A 14432-nucleotide genomic window follows, 5' to 3' on the forward strand; every position below is an offset into this window, starting at 1 on the left:
GCCGACGCAAGCCAACCAGACACGACTTTCTCCGCAGGGGGAAAGCCGTCCAAAGTCACACCGATCCAGAGAGTCAATAGTCCGGCAACAGGAATCACACCGTCCAACTTCTGGAGACAGCTCCGAAGGTAGATCCGGAAATTCAACACCGCCACCCCGTCGTCGAGCCGAAAATAGCCACGCTGACCGGACCCAATCATCATCAGGGAGGAGAGTGTCCTTCCAGACACAGTGTTTCCGATGTGGTGGATATGGCCACATGCGCCGAGAATGTCGCAGGCCACCGAAAATATTCTGTTCTCGATGCCAGAGGGAAAACATTCTCTCACGAGATTGTCCCTGCCGTCCGGAAAACTAGACGGAGGTATGGAGAAGGAGTCGACCATATCTCCCAACACACTGACTCCCATGACATCGACCGCCTGGAATGATAACCGACCGCTTGTTGAAGTTAAGATAGCCGGAAAGCACTACAAAGCATTAATTGACACGGGAGCCACGAAGAGTTTCGTAAGTCGGAAAGTGGCAAAACAATGTGAAAGCAAGGGAATCACCGGACAACATGTTGAGAATGGTTTCGTGGTGGTTGCAAATGGTCAACCCACGACAACACCCAAACTCTACACTACCGCCGTTCACCTGGCTGATTATTCCTTGACCGACGTAAAATTTTTGTTGGTGCCTGATTTACCAGTTGACCTCATTCTAGGAATGGACGTATTAGGAAGGTTCAATTTTTCTATTAACCTCAGTACCGCGGACTGTTACCTGGAAGGTCGACTGATTGCCAAACCAACACCGAAAATTCAAGAAGCTGTTGAGGTGCAGGGCCGGAGAAAATCCCTGAATCCACCCGCGGACAACCCATCACCTAAACCGTTACCGTCCGTAGATTCCGTATACCTGGCCGAAATAGAAACAACCCAGTGCAAATGGTACAAAAAAAAGTTACAAGAGGTGGAGAAAGACCCAGCAAATTTTCCTGACTACGCCGTTAGAAATGGAAAACTGTTACGACATTTCTGGGACTCATCCGACTTCACAGAAGATGGAACCGGCCAACCCTGGAAACTCTGTGTACCATCCGAACAGCGAACAGAAGTACTGCAGGAAAACCACGACTCAGAACTAGCAGGTCACATGGGGATTGCTAAGACGATTGCACGGATAGCCAGAAATTATTACTGGCCAGGGATGTTTAGAGACATTGCGAAATACGTGAGGAACTGCACATCGTGCCAAAAGTACAAAGTTTCGCAACAGAAAACCCCTGGTAAGATGCAACCACACCGAATGGCGGATGCGCCGTTCAAAGAAGTATCCACGGACATTGTTGGACCATTGCCACGGTCAAAAAAGGGAAACTCCTACATCGTGGTAATGCAAGACCGGTTCACAAAGTGGGTAGAGTGTCGTCCGTTGCGGAAAGCTACCGCCAAAACTGTTTATTCGGCCCTCTACGAACAAGTCATACTGAAATACGGTTGCCCAAAACTAGTAATATCCGACAATGGAGTACAATTCGACAGCAGGCTATTCAAGAACAGTCTCCGAGAGCTGAACATCGCTCACCGTTTCACACCACCGTATACCCCTCAGTGCAACCCTGTAGAAAGAGCTAACCGTACCCTGAAGACCATGATAGCACAGTTTTGTGAAGCCGATCAACGAACCTGGGATGAAAAGATAGGAGAGTTAACGTTTGCCATCAACACCGCTAAACAGGAGTCTACTGGATTTACACCGGCATTTTTAAATTATGGAAGGGAACTAGAAGTCCCGAGGGCGATTTATTCGACAAACCCCCACAATAACGAAATGAACGGAGAATCCAACCGTACAGAAGAAGAAAATAGAGACATGACTTACCGTACTCAACAGATCAAACATCTCCAGGAGGCTTATGAGTTCGTCCGTACTAAACTGTACCGTGCCTTCCAGCAACAGGCTCACCACTACAATCTTCGACGAAGAGAAGTCCGATACCATGTGGGAGATAAAGTTCTACGCCGGGACCGTCCTTTATCCTCTGCCGTTGACAGTTTCGCCGCCAAGTTGGCTCCGAAGTTTTCCGGTCCGTTCACCGTTGTTAAAGTCGTTTCACCTGTCGTCTATGACCTGAAAGATACAGAGGGTAGAAAAATCACTAACATACACATTAAAGATTTAAAACCATTTCATGCATAATAATATTATTGACATGATCCGTTAACCGTTCTATAGAAATAACCTCTGAAAGGAGGAAATCCGTTATTTTTTTTTATTTTTTGTTACCGAATATATATTATTTTTCCGTTACCGAATATACATATGTATATAATTTTTCCGTTACCGATTATATTATTATTTTCCGTTTACCTGTTTGTCTGAATAACTGTAGTTGCTCGATCAACCAGAACCAGTGCATCCAGACAGTCTATCTCCAAGAATCAGCAGATAGAACCACCCCGGAAGAAGTTGAACAAGTTCCGCATGTTAGCCAGTAGGGACTTGGCCCTCTGTACCTGTCCAAGAAACCAAGGCCACCTGTAAGAAGAAATCTCGTAAATCTGAAGCCCGTTATTAAGCATAATTATAACCAACTACACCGTCACAATTCCGTCCAAATTCCGTACATTGTGATAGACTTTTCGTACTCTGGCCGCTCCTTACGGTTGCTCGGGCGCCAGTGGGGCAACCAGTCAAACCCCACGTCTCTCACAGAATCCCCAAAGAATTGGAGAGCCCGGGTAGACTTGAGTATCAGTGGAGAAGGGTATCGATGAAGACTAAGGCGGTAGCGTCTTCTAAGTGTCTGCTTTTCAACGTTCTTTAGGCGTCAGAAAGAGTACTTACCTCTTCTAACTAAACTCTTAGATGAAACTGATTTAATAAATAGACTCTCACTGGCAAAATAATTGGCAACAAAAATAAATGTTCAACTATTTATTTCTATCAAAATAAACTGTACACAAAAGAAAATAGACAGGTACACTAAATCGTGGACGTCAACGGCTGTGTCTGGTCGGCGCAGGACGGCTGGCAAACTTTCACTTCAGGAAAATGGACGGTTTCGGAAATATACGGAAGTAAGTCAAGTCTCAATTAAACTAAGTGTAAAGAAACATGCACGGTTTCGGAAAAATATTTCAACTAAGGCAAGACACAATTGAATGAAAAGTACGAACGGTTTTAAAAATAATAAACGGAATTCAGTCAGGTCAAAATTTAAAAAAACACCAGTTCACCGAGGTACGCCCTCTATCTCTGTCTCGGTGGTTTGTCTATGATCCGGTGTCCTTCGGTCTCTCTCTCTCTCTCTCGGTGACCTCAAGCTGGCTGACTGTCAAACAGCGGCCACAGAGTCCGGCGGTGAGGGTATTTGACGGTTATGGCATCCCAACTCTATGCTCGGCGAATCTAACCTATAACTATAATTCAAACGGTTGGAAATCGGGATGAAACGGTCAAATATTCAGGAATCGGAAAAATCAGGGGGGCCCAACGTCCTCCTGGGACCCAAATGCTACCCTACGGTAACGGAAAGCTATATACAGCAGGAAATGGTTAGCTCACGGTTTTCAGCCAAGCACAAGTCTAGAGAGAATATTATTCCATAAAGGTGCAATGAAGCGGTAATAATTTCAAATATCACTTGCCTTAGAAAATCCTTGGTGTCTCGTAAGTACGGTTTTCACTTGACAATCACCTCACTCGTTCAACTCTCAATCACGATTCATACTGATCTTGACCTTCAGCGACGGAACTCGAAGAAGTAGGTACCCCGGAAAATTGTCCCCACCATGGGTAACTCAGTCCCCCATTGGATAAACTCAAATTGTTCGGTAAATCAACGGGCTCGGAAAGAGACAGAAACAATTGAAGAGAAGGAAAAACGGAACAAGTTGAAAGACCTTTTTCGAGTCAGAAAAAGTACGGTTCAACGGAAAGAATTCTAAAATATATGAATTCTGGAAACAAGATATATTCGGTCTCCGCTACAAATATGGGACTGGTCGGTGGAAAACAATGACATGAAATCAATCGGTAAATCCTCCCTATGATAATTTAACGGTTTTCTTCCGAAATACTTCGATTGTCAGGTCCTATTAAGAAAGTATCGGTAGAGAATTTTCCTTTTCGTGGCGGGGCAAAATCTGCCTCGTCACATCCCCCTCCTTCGTCGGCAAAAAAAAAAAATAAAACGAAGTTTTATCTTCTTTTTTTTCAACCCCCCTGGGTATCGTTGCGGTATTTCTAAATGTCGGTTTCAGCCTGTGAAAGCTGCGGGGTTATTGAACTCGGCGTCATTTCATGACCTGATGAACTCAAACGGTAATTTAAAAAAAAACTGTCGGTTGGCGTATCCACCATGTCGGTAAGAAGACTTAGCCTTCTCGGGTTTTCAAATTGGAAAATTATTCGGTCAGGTTCTTAACGGCATATACCTTTCAATCCCAGGGGATTTCAGGTCCTTTATGTGGATGTGTCTGACAACCTTACCACTGCCATCCTTGATGTCATACACCACAGAAGAGACTATGCCTACAACGGTATACGGTCCGGAGTATTTCGGAGCCAACTTGGCGGCAACTCCTTCTACTGCCGAAGATAAGGAATGCCCTCTTCGGTACACTTGGTCTCCAATCCTATGACGCCAGTCCTTACGACGTAGGTTATAGTGACTTTGCTGGACGAAGGCTCGTGTTAATCTAGATCGGACAAATTTAGTTTCGGTAAATCGGTTACGGTTATTTACATGGTAAGCAACTTGCGGTTCGGTATCCGGTTCGGTGTGATTCTCTCCCTCCTTGATAGCAATCTCGGTAGAAAATTTGGCGTTCGGTGAACGCATTTCCCCATCAAAGTTCAAGAATGCTCTGGGGTCTTCGGTTGACTCCTGCTTTGGGGAATTCACTTCATCTTCCTTGGAAGCCTGGTACACACCTCTTTGGACAGTTGTTCTCATGGGCCTAAATTCCACCCGTTTGGAGAATCTGTCCTTTTTACAAGGTTCTTCCACCACATAGGAATGATTCCTTGCCGGTTTCTGCTGTGAAACCTTGTATCGGTGACACTTGCTACATTTTCGGACATATTGGGCAATTTCTCGGAACATTCCTGGCCAATAGTAGCTGCGGGCTATGCGAAATTTGGTTTCTGCTATTCCCAAGTGTCCAGCGGTCGGTCGGTCGTGGTTTTCGAGAAGGACTTCTCTTCGGTCATCTTTCGGAACACATAACTTCCAGGGATTTCCCAATTCTGGCTCTGTAAAATCATCGGAATCGCAAAAATGGCGGTATAATTTTCCTGACGCTATCCTGTAGTCAGGAAACGCTGTAGGATTCGATTTTACTTCTGCCAATTTCCTCCTGTACCATGAGCAACTTACATTGTCCTCGGTCAGGCATATGGTTCCTTCGGTCGGTAACGGTAGCGGTAACGGTGACGGTAACGGTAACGATAACGGTGACGGTAACGGTAACGGTGACGGTAACGGTAACGGTAACGGTGACGGTAACTGATTCTGCTCTTCCTGCGTCATGGGCTTGTGCTTTAGGGACCTGCCATTCAGAAAGCATTCGGCGGTTTGGAGATTGATGGAGAAGTCGTGTGCTCTCAGTACATCCATTCCCAGTACTACACTGATCGGTAAATCTGAAACTAACAACCACGTAGCCTCAATATTTTCGGATCCAACCTGAACCTGTGCTGTGTACATTTCCTTAATCGGGATAGAACTTCCGTTAGCGACGGTGGTGGTAACGTCTCTAACATAATTCGGTGTTATTCCAGCGGCCTTGCAGTGAGCAGCCACTTCACTGCTGATGAAGGACCTGGTTGATCCGGTGTCCAATAGTGCCCGGAACTCCTTGTCTCCTATAAGAACATTAGTTATAGGACGGTTATCAGAAAGGATTTTCTTCGGAATAACCGGGGTTCCCGGTAACGGGCACTGACAATCTTTGGACATTACACCCTTCTTATCACATCGAGAGCAGAAAAGTATCGGTTTCGATGTACACTGTACTCGTAGATGGCCCTTACCACCACATCTCCAGCACTGGGTTTCGGTTGGCGGTCGGACGGTATTCTTCGGTTCATCTTGTCTCTGACGTGCTGTAGAGTTTTGTACAAGTTTCGGTTTATCGGACGGTTCGGACAGTGTGTTGAGGTGCATTCCGATCGGTTGGACGTTCGGTGAGGGATTTCGGAAGGTAAGATGCGGTTCGTTGATGAGACTCTTTTTGATCGGTGGCGAAGCATAGTTAGCGGTTTGCCATTTGACCAATTCAAAAACTTTTCCTTTTCGGAGCAGTTCTTCTATGGTTGAAGTCGGTTGGAAGGCCAGGGCGGTTTGCAGTTCTGGCAGTAAACGTCGTCGGATGATATTCACTTGTTCTTCCTCGGTCGGTCGCTTTACGGTCAGCTTCTGAAACAGGTTTTGCATTCGAGTTACATACAACAAGAGTCGTTCATCGGTTCCTTGAGTGCGTTTCTTGATTTCCTCCAAAAGGATGTCCTCGTAGTCGGGAGGAAGAAAGGCCTCTCGGAGTTGTTCTTTGAAATCGGTCCAGTCGGTGAAGGTGCCTCTCCGGGGAATGTACCAGTCTCTTGCATCCCTACGTAACAGCTCGTATATTGACTCGAATAACTGTTCGTGGCTCACCTTTCTAGCCTCGGCAAGATACTCAGCCTCCTCCAGGAATGAGGTCACACTGGTTGACCCATCGAACGTCAGGTTCCATTTCCACACAGGAACGGTAGGAACGATGGAATGGTCGGTGGTTTTCGGCGGTTTCATCGGCGGGTATTCGGTCGTCAGTTCGGCTTCCTTGGTCGTCGGTACTTCGCTTCTTACTTCTCTCATCCCAGCGGTATCGGTAGGAGATGAGGCAAATGAAACTCTCCTGGTTGATTCGGCAAACTCCCTCGTTAATCGCCTTGACTCAGGGGATGTTATTAGCGGTCTGTTTTCCTCACTGGTTCGGTCGGTTGGCAGTGCTTGTTCAACGGTAAATGGGAGGATGTCGGCGGGCGGTCGGTGGTATGAAGGTTGTTTCTGCAAAAAAGTACGTTCAATTTGTTCGGTTAATAATCTGCAAACTTCTTGTCGGTTCTGCTGCAGCCGGTCATCATGAGTGGTCGGTCGGGATATGTCACAATCTTCTCCCAAGTTCAACAAGTCTGCTTCTCCAACGGTGGTTGAGCACGGAATCAGACCTGGACCAAGTCTAGATGCGCAGTCCGGTAATTCCTGGTCAATCAGTGACGGTGTTCCGGCTGACAGGTTCTCTGGAATACCACCTAACCAGTGAGTATTCTCCAGCAATCTCATAGCCATCTTCAGAGAGTGCTCCAGCTCGGTTTTCTTGTGAAGCAGACTGACAGCTTCCGGAGATAGACTTCTCAGTCGGCCTTGAACGTGCAGTAGCCGGCTCCTAATGCGCTGCAACTCATTGTCTCTATTATTAAAATCGAACTCACATATCTCTCCCATCAAGTCGAACAACTTGGCACCACAAACCCCAATTTCCTGTGCCTGGTCAATTTCATCTCTTGGAATGAACGGTATGTCGGAATGGATAGCCCCTTTCAGTTGAGCTCTTTTCTCCTGAACGGTGTGTCCCACGGTGCAGCCTCTTGCCTCTAACTCCCACGTAAGTTCGTCACTTTTCAGTCGGCTGACATCCATTTTAACGGCACCAGAAACTCAGAATAAAGATTTACAATATGAACTATACGGATATATGCCAGAAACAAAGAACGGTTACCAATTTGCCAGTGAAAAGTATTTAACGAAAACGGTACGGTTACGGTAACAGGAACTACTCACAGAACAGCAGAAGTCCCTGCTCGGGCGCCAGATGTGATAGACTTTTCGTACTCTGGCCGCTCCTTACGGTTGCTCGGGCGCCAGTGGGGCAACCAGTCAAACCCCACGTCTCTCACAGAATCCCCAAAGAATTGGAGAGCCCGGGTAGACTTGAGTATCAGTGGAGAAGGGTATCGATGAAGACTAAGGCGGTAGCGTCTTCTAAGTGTCTGCTTTTCAACGTTCTTTAGGCGTCAGAAAGAGTACTTACCTCTTCTAACTAAACTCTTAGATGAAACTGATTTAATAAATAGACTCTCACTGGCAAAATAATTGGCAACAAAAATAAATGTTCAACTATTTATTTCTATCAAAATAAACTGTACACAAAAGAAAATAGACAGGTACACTAAATCGTGGACGTCAACGGCTGTGTCTGGTCGGCGCAGGACGGCTGGCAAACTTTCACTTCAGGAAAATGGACGGTTTCGGAAATATACGGAAGTAAGTCAAGTCTCAATTAAACTAAGTGTAAAGAAACATGCACGGTTTCGGAAAAATATTTCAACTAAGGCAAGACACAATTGAATGAAAAGTACGAACGGTTTTAAAAATAATAAACGGAATTCAGTCAGGTCAAAATTTAAAAAAACACCAGTTCACCGAGGTACGCCCTCTATCTCTGTCTCGGTGGTTTGTCTATGATCCGGTGTCCTTCGGTCTCTCTCTCTCTCTCTCGGTGACCTCAAGCTGGCTGACTGTCAAACAGCGGCCACAGAGTCCGGCGGTGAGGGTATTTGACGGTTATGGCATCCCAACTCTATGCTCGGCGAATCTAACCTATAACTATAATTCAAACGGTTGGAAATCGGGATGAAACGGTCAAATATTCAGGAATCGGAAAAATCAGGGGGGCCCAACGTCCTCCTGGGACCCAAATGCTACCCTACGGTAACGGAAAGCTATATACAGCAGGAAATGGTTAGCTCACGGTTTTCAGCCAAGCAGAAGTCTAGAGAGAATATTATTCCATAAAGGTGCAATGAAGCGGTAATAATTTCAAATATCACTTGCCTTAGAAATTCCTTGGTGTCTCGTAAGTACGGTTTTCACTTGACAATCACCTCACTCGTTCAACTCTCAATCACGATTCATACTGATCTTGACCTTCAGCGACGGAACTCGAAGAAGTAGGTACCCCGGAAAATTGTCCCCACCATGGGTAACTCAGTCCCCCATTGGATAAACTCAAATTGTTCGGTAAATCAACGGGCTCGGAAAGAGACAGAAACAATTGAAGAGAAGGAAAAACGGAACAAGTTGAAAGACCTTTTTCGAGTCAGAAAAAGTACGGTTCAACGGAAAGAATTCTAAAATATATGAATTCTGGAAACAAGATATATTCGGTCTCCGCTACAAATATGGGACTGGTCGGTGGAAAACAATGACATGAAATCAATCGGTAAATCCTCCCTATGATAATTTAACGGTTTTCTTCCGAAATACTTCGATTGTCAGGTCCTATTAAGAAAGTATCGGTAGAGAATTTTCCTTTTCGTGGCGGGGCAAAATCTGCCTCGTCACAACATGCACCACCGTTGACCGAAATACTGTATCTACAGATTTTCATCCGTTCAGCATGCAATTAAATATAAACCGAACCTGTTAAAACTATCCGAAAATCTGTTACTTATGTAAGGAATACCAATAAAGGATACTGTTTCACATTACAACTGAGTATATCCGTCTATTAATCCAATAGATCTAACCAATTTCTGTCCTGAACCGAATCGAAATTATTGTACCGTCAATTTAACACTGTTTACCTGAAGAAAACACCGTCTACCTGAAAACAGAAAGCAGAGGAAAACCGCTCCAGGAAGAAAAGTGGACCACGAGGAACGATGAAGATCGGAGAGTTATTGTTAGAAATTACCCACCTGCAAGTCTCATACCGGATCCGAAAGTCTCAGCGTCCGTACAGCCGGGTCATACCAGCCCATTGAGCCCCCACGTCGAGCTGTTGGAGGCTTTCCACCTGTTGCAGCTCCTACGATTCCTGGGTAACCTACAAAACCACGATGGAATTCAAACACCCGCCAAACACAGTTAAATTAGGTACTCACCGGAGGGATGAAGCATGGCACGCTTCCGACCAGCGATGAAGATGAATTTCCACATGGAGAGGGAGGATTTTCCACTGTTGTACACCGTTTATCCACGGAACGCTGAACAAAATTCTTTGACAAGATGGCGGAGACCTGCGCCGAAATGACTGACGCTGACGTTTCTGCGTGCGCATTGGAACTACCATCCCAACCATAGAGAAGATAAGTACTTGATTGAGTCGTAATCTGGTCACGAGTATATCAGTGGCGCGCGCGAAAGTAAGGTCATTATTTCTAGGGGTAGATAGAGTCGTGAAATTAAACTCACTATTTCATCGTAAGTTAATTTCTTCCGAGCTGAGGAGGGTGTAATGAACCCCAGTTTTCTGAGGAAAATTGGAGTTCATCTTAGTGCATTTTCTTTCGTTTTAAATTTCCGTCTTTGAAAATATTTTAATTCTCGAATATTCCGTGCGTTCATTCCGACAGGCAGAGTAAATGTAAAAAACCGCTTATCTGTATTTCACGTTGTTTTTCTTACATGCCGCTGAAGATTTCGACGTTTTTCATCTGTTGATATGCGATAAACCGGAACTGACGACGTTTTTCATTCTTGTCGCATTCTGGAATTTTCAGATTTTTACCGTGAGAGGGGATATGCCTATAAAAGCAAATTTTCCCCCGCGACGGTCACTTTTCGACTTTTCGACTTGCGACTGTTACTTCAGTTCTTCGGCTGACTTTTGAATTTTACTTCAGTGCTTTCCTTTCGCTTGAGTACATTTCGCTTTCTAACGTGGTTTCTAACTTCTGTTATAAATTCAGTTGATTTTCCGTATTTCTTTCGCCGTTGAAGATAATCATTTTGTGTTATTTGCATCAGTGCTTAGAGTTAATTTTTTAGTTTTTTCTTTTAAATCCTTTGAGTTTCGAGTGCTTGAAACAAAGGAGGTAGGTCCCCGTCTGTACAGTTCAGTTTCTTTGTTAGACCTACGCCGTTACTTCTTTAACTTTGACACTGCTGTACTGTATCGTTTCCTGTTGTATTTTATCGTTCTTTACCCTGTCCGCGTTCCGCGTCATAAGTGTTAAATCCGAAATCTCTTCTTTTCTGTCAATCATGGTGTGCTATAACCCTTGGGGCAGAGAATAAGAGATACCGCACGTAGTCAGTGAGATCCCGTAGTTGCGTTAAAAATAGACATTTTCTTCGCTGTCAATCATGGTGTGCTACAACCCTTGGGGCAGCGAATAAAAGTCTCGAACAGGTCCGCCCTAGCCCTTGGGGTACTGAAGGGAAAGTTCCGTCAACCCCCCTGTCCGCGTTCCGCGTCATAAGTGTTAAATCCGAAATCTCTTCTTTTCTGTCAATCATGGCGTGCTATAACCCTTGGGGCAGAGAATAAGAGATACCGCACGTAGTCAGTGAAATCCCGTAGTTGCGTTAAAAATAGACATTTTCTTCGCTGTCAATCATGGTGTGCTACAACCCTTGGGGCAGCGAATAAAAGTCTCGAACAGACCCGCCCTTATTGTGTTTCATTCCCGGAGAAATACAACAACACACCGATACCGTATAGCAAGTCCTTAGCATTCGTCAGTTCTGGTTGGCGCATTTTTATTGAACCGTTAATTTTTCACTACACCCGGTATAAATTTCATAAAGTGCTCGTGACCGGATAAGATTTCCCGAATGTATTTTCACTTATAGAATCACTCATATCTCACATATCTCCCTTGTACATATAACTAGTTTCCGAAGGTGTGAATAAACTTTTACATAATTCGATTTTGACTTCTTCGTTGTCGCTACTACCCTAGACAACACCGAGCTCTGTCTCTGGCTAGCAGCTACCCTGGTAGGTTTGCTATTCTTCCTATTGAAAAGATTAGCTGGCGCTCGAGATTAAAGGCTTCTCCGAGAAACGCACGTTACAGCACATTCTTTCCGCCTGCAGAGTCCATGATCCATCGGGGTATATAGAGAGACACAACGCGGCACTCCGAGTTCTCTACTTCCATCTGAGGGCGGCATATGAGATAGACAAAGAACCGGTGCTACCATATGTGCCTCTGGAGATTGAAGCGGTGGTCCAGAACGAGAAAGCTCGAATATACTGGAACTATCCTGTCTCAACAACACGGCAGATCAATGCTATAAAGCCAGACATACTTCTTTTGGACAAAGAGCTGAAAGAATTGTTCGTCGTGGAATTCTCATCCCCTGCAGAAAAGAACATGGTGATTAAGGAAGAGCAGAAAAGGCAAAAATACAAAGATCTTGTTTTCGAGCTTGGAACTATGTACCCGGGTCATAAAGTCAGGATGGTTGTACTGATCATAGGATGTCTCGGAGGAATGAGAGCCAACTACGTGGAAGAATTGAAGATTATTCCGGCCTGCAGATCTTGGGCCGAGATACTAGCGCACAGAATGCAGAAGGCGGTGTTGCTTGGGTCACTGCATATCATCAGATCCCATGAACTCTAGATGCCACTTGCAGCTCATCTCTTTTGTTAAGGGACGCTGCAAGGGCTGGACGTTGAACTTCTCCGTGGAATGTGTGAGGGGTTTTTAGTGAATAGCCAAACAAGATCTCGGAGTCTCACACTACCTAGAGTGCGGACCCTCTGGGCGCCCATAAAGGGTTTTCCCCTCACTCGAAGGAAAAAAAAATAATAATAATAATAAAAAAAAGCATTCGATTCTATACCCCACGAACGGCTCTTGACGATCTTGAAGATTTACAAGGTGGATCCCAATATTGTTAAGTTCCTGAAAAACGCCATGTCAACCTGGCGTACTAGTCTTCAAATGAAAGCAGCAGATTGCTCCATTACAACAGGACCTATTCCAATAAGACGCGGAATTTTCCAAGGAGACTCGCTGAGCCCTCTGTGGTTCTGCATGGCCCTGAATCCCTTGTCTCATAGATTGAATTCTACGGACTACGGATTTTCCATCAAGAGCGGCAGTAGAACTATGATGAAACTGAATCATTTTCTTTACATGGACGATTTGAAACTCTTCGCATCTACCAAAAAACAAATGCAACAGATGCTGAAAATGGTGGAAGGATTCTCGGAAGACATCAAAATGAAGTTTGGATTCGAAAAATGTCGACTGCTGAACATAACGAGAGGGAAAATAGAAGATGGTACGTTCAAACTCAAGGAAGGTGCAGAAATTGAAGCATTGAAGGAAGGAGACACATACAAATATCTAGGCATAAAACAGGCAAGAAAAATCAACCAGACCCAGATGAAGAAAGAATTAACGGAGGAATTCACCCGAAGATTGAGAGGATAATGAGAACTGGTCTTAACAGCAAGAATCTCATAAAAGCGATTAACACCTACGCTTGCTCGGCGCTGAGCTATTCATTCGGTATCATCTCTTGGACGACCACCGATTTAGCAGCCTTACAGAGAAAAATAAGGACGATGCTGACTAAACACAATAAACATCACCACAAAAGCTCAATAGAACGGATAGAGCTGCCACGACATCTTGGGGGTAGAGGAATTGTTGATTTGTCCAACCGTATGTCCCAGGAAATTGGAGGACTTCGAAAATATTTCCTGAGCAAGGCTGCTTCGTCAGAACTCCATCGAGTAGTTTGTGTTGATGATAGTTCTACACCGTTAAAGCTACAACAGGATCACTTGGAAACCGTCGAACACTCTGCAGAAAGTAAAATGCAAAAACTGATTGGCAAACCTTTGCATGGAAGGCACCAGAACGAGGTCAACCATGATTACGTCGACATATCTGCGTCCAACTACTGGTTGACTTGCGGAAGGTTGTTTCCTGAGACAGAGGGCTTCATGCTCGCCATCCAGGATCAGGTGATTCCAACAAAAAATTACATGAAATATATCGCCAAGGATGCCTCAGTGGTGTACGATAGCTGTCGTTATGGCTGTGCGACACATGAAACTATCCAGCACATCACCGGGGGATGTCAGAAGTTCGCGGGCACGGAGTACAAAAATAGACATGATGCTGTTGCCAAGATTCTTCACCAAGAATTGGCACTAAAACACCAACTTCTAAGTTCGAAAAAGGTTCCTTATTACAATTACCATCCGGATGCTGTGATGGAAAATGAACATCACAAGCTCTACTGGGATCGCACGGTTCTGACAGACCGGAAAATAACCCACAATAGACCAGACCTCATATTGCTCAATCAATGTGGCGATCCCAAATAATATTATAACAATCTTCTAGATAGGCACACTGAAAAAATTTCAACATACAGAGATCTCGAGGAACAAACCAGAAGACAGTGGAAGCTGAAAGATATCAAGACCATCCCTATTGTCATTTCATCTACAGGCCTGATACCGAAGAAACTACTGGAGAACTTGAGGAAACTTCAATTGGACGAAAATATCTATAGAGTCATGCAGAAGGCAGTACTGCTCGGAACGGCGAGAACTGTACGCAAGTACATGGGGAATGCAGAGGAACACCGTCTGCGCCGGCAGGAAGTGCGGGTGGAGCAGGAATCCAACCTATGTACA

At 44.9% G+C, this 14432-nt stretch overlaps 1 protein-coding gene and 1 long non-coding RNA gene across 4 annotated transcripts in view; one reads left to right on the forward strand and one right to left on the reverse strand.

Moving 5' to 3' along the window:
- Positions 1 to 14432, forward strand: part of LOC123312538 (insulin-like growth factor 2 mRNA-binding protein 3) — a 341679-nt gene that overhangs the window by 120274 nt on the left and 206973 nt on the right. The window lies entirely within an intron of this gene.
- On the reverse strand, positions 2073 to 10059 carry LOC123312541. Its single transcript, XR_006537645.1, has 4 exons — positions 9922 to 10059; positions 9736 to 9863; positions 2359 to 2526; positions 2073 to 2118 (listed from the first exon to the last, which is right to left on the reverse strand). It is a non-coding gene; the product is annotated as an uncharacterized LOC123312541 (long non-coding RNA).

Source organism: Coccinella septempunctata, chromosome 4 (genome assembly GCF_907165205.1).
Source record: "Coccinella septempunctata chromosome 4, icCocSept1.1, whole genome shotgun sequence".
NCBI classification, from domain to species: Eukaryota; Metazoa; Arthropoda; class Insecta; order Coleoptera; family Coccinellidae; genus Coccinella; species Coccinella septempunctata.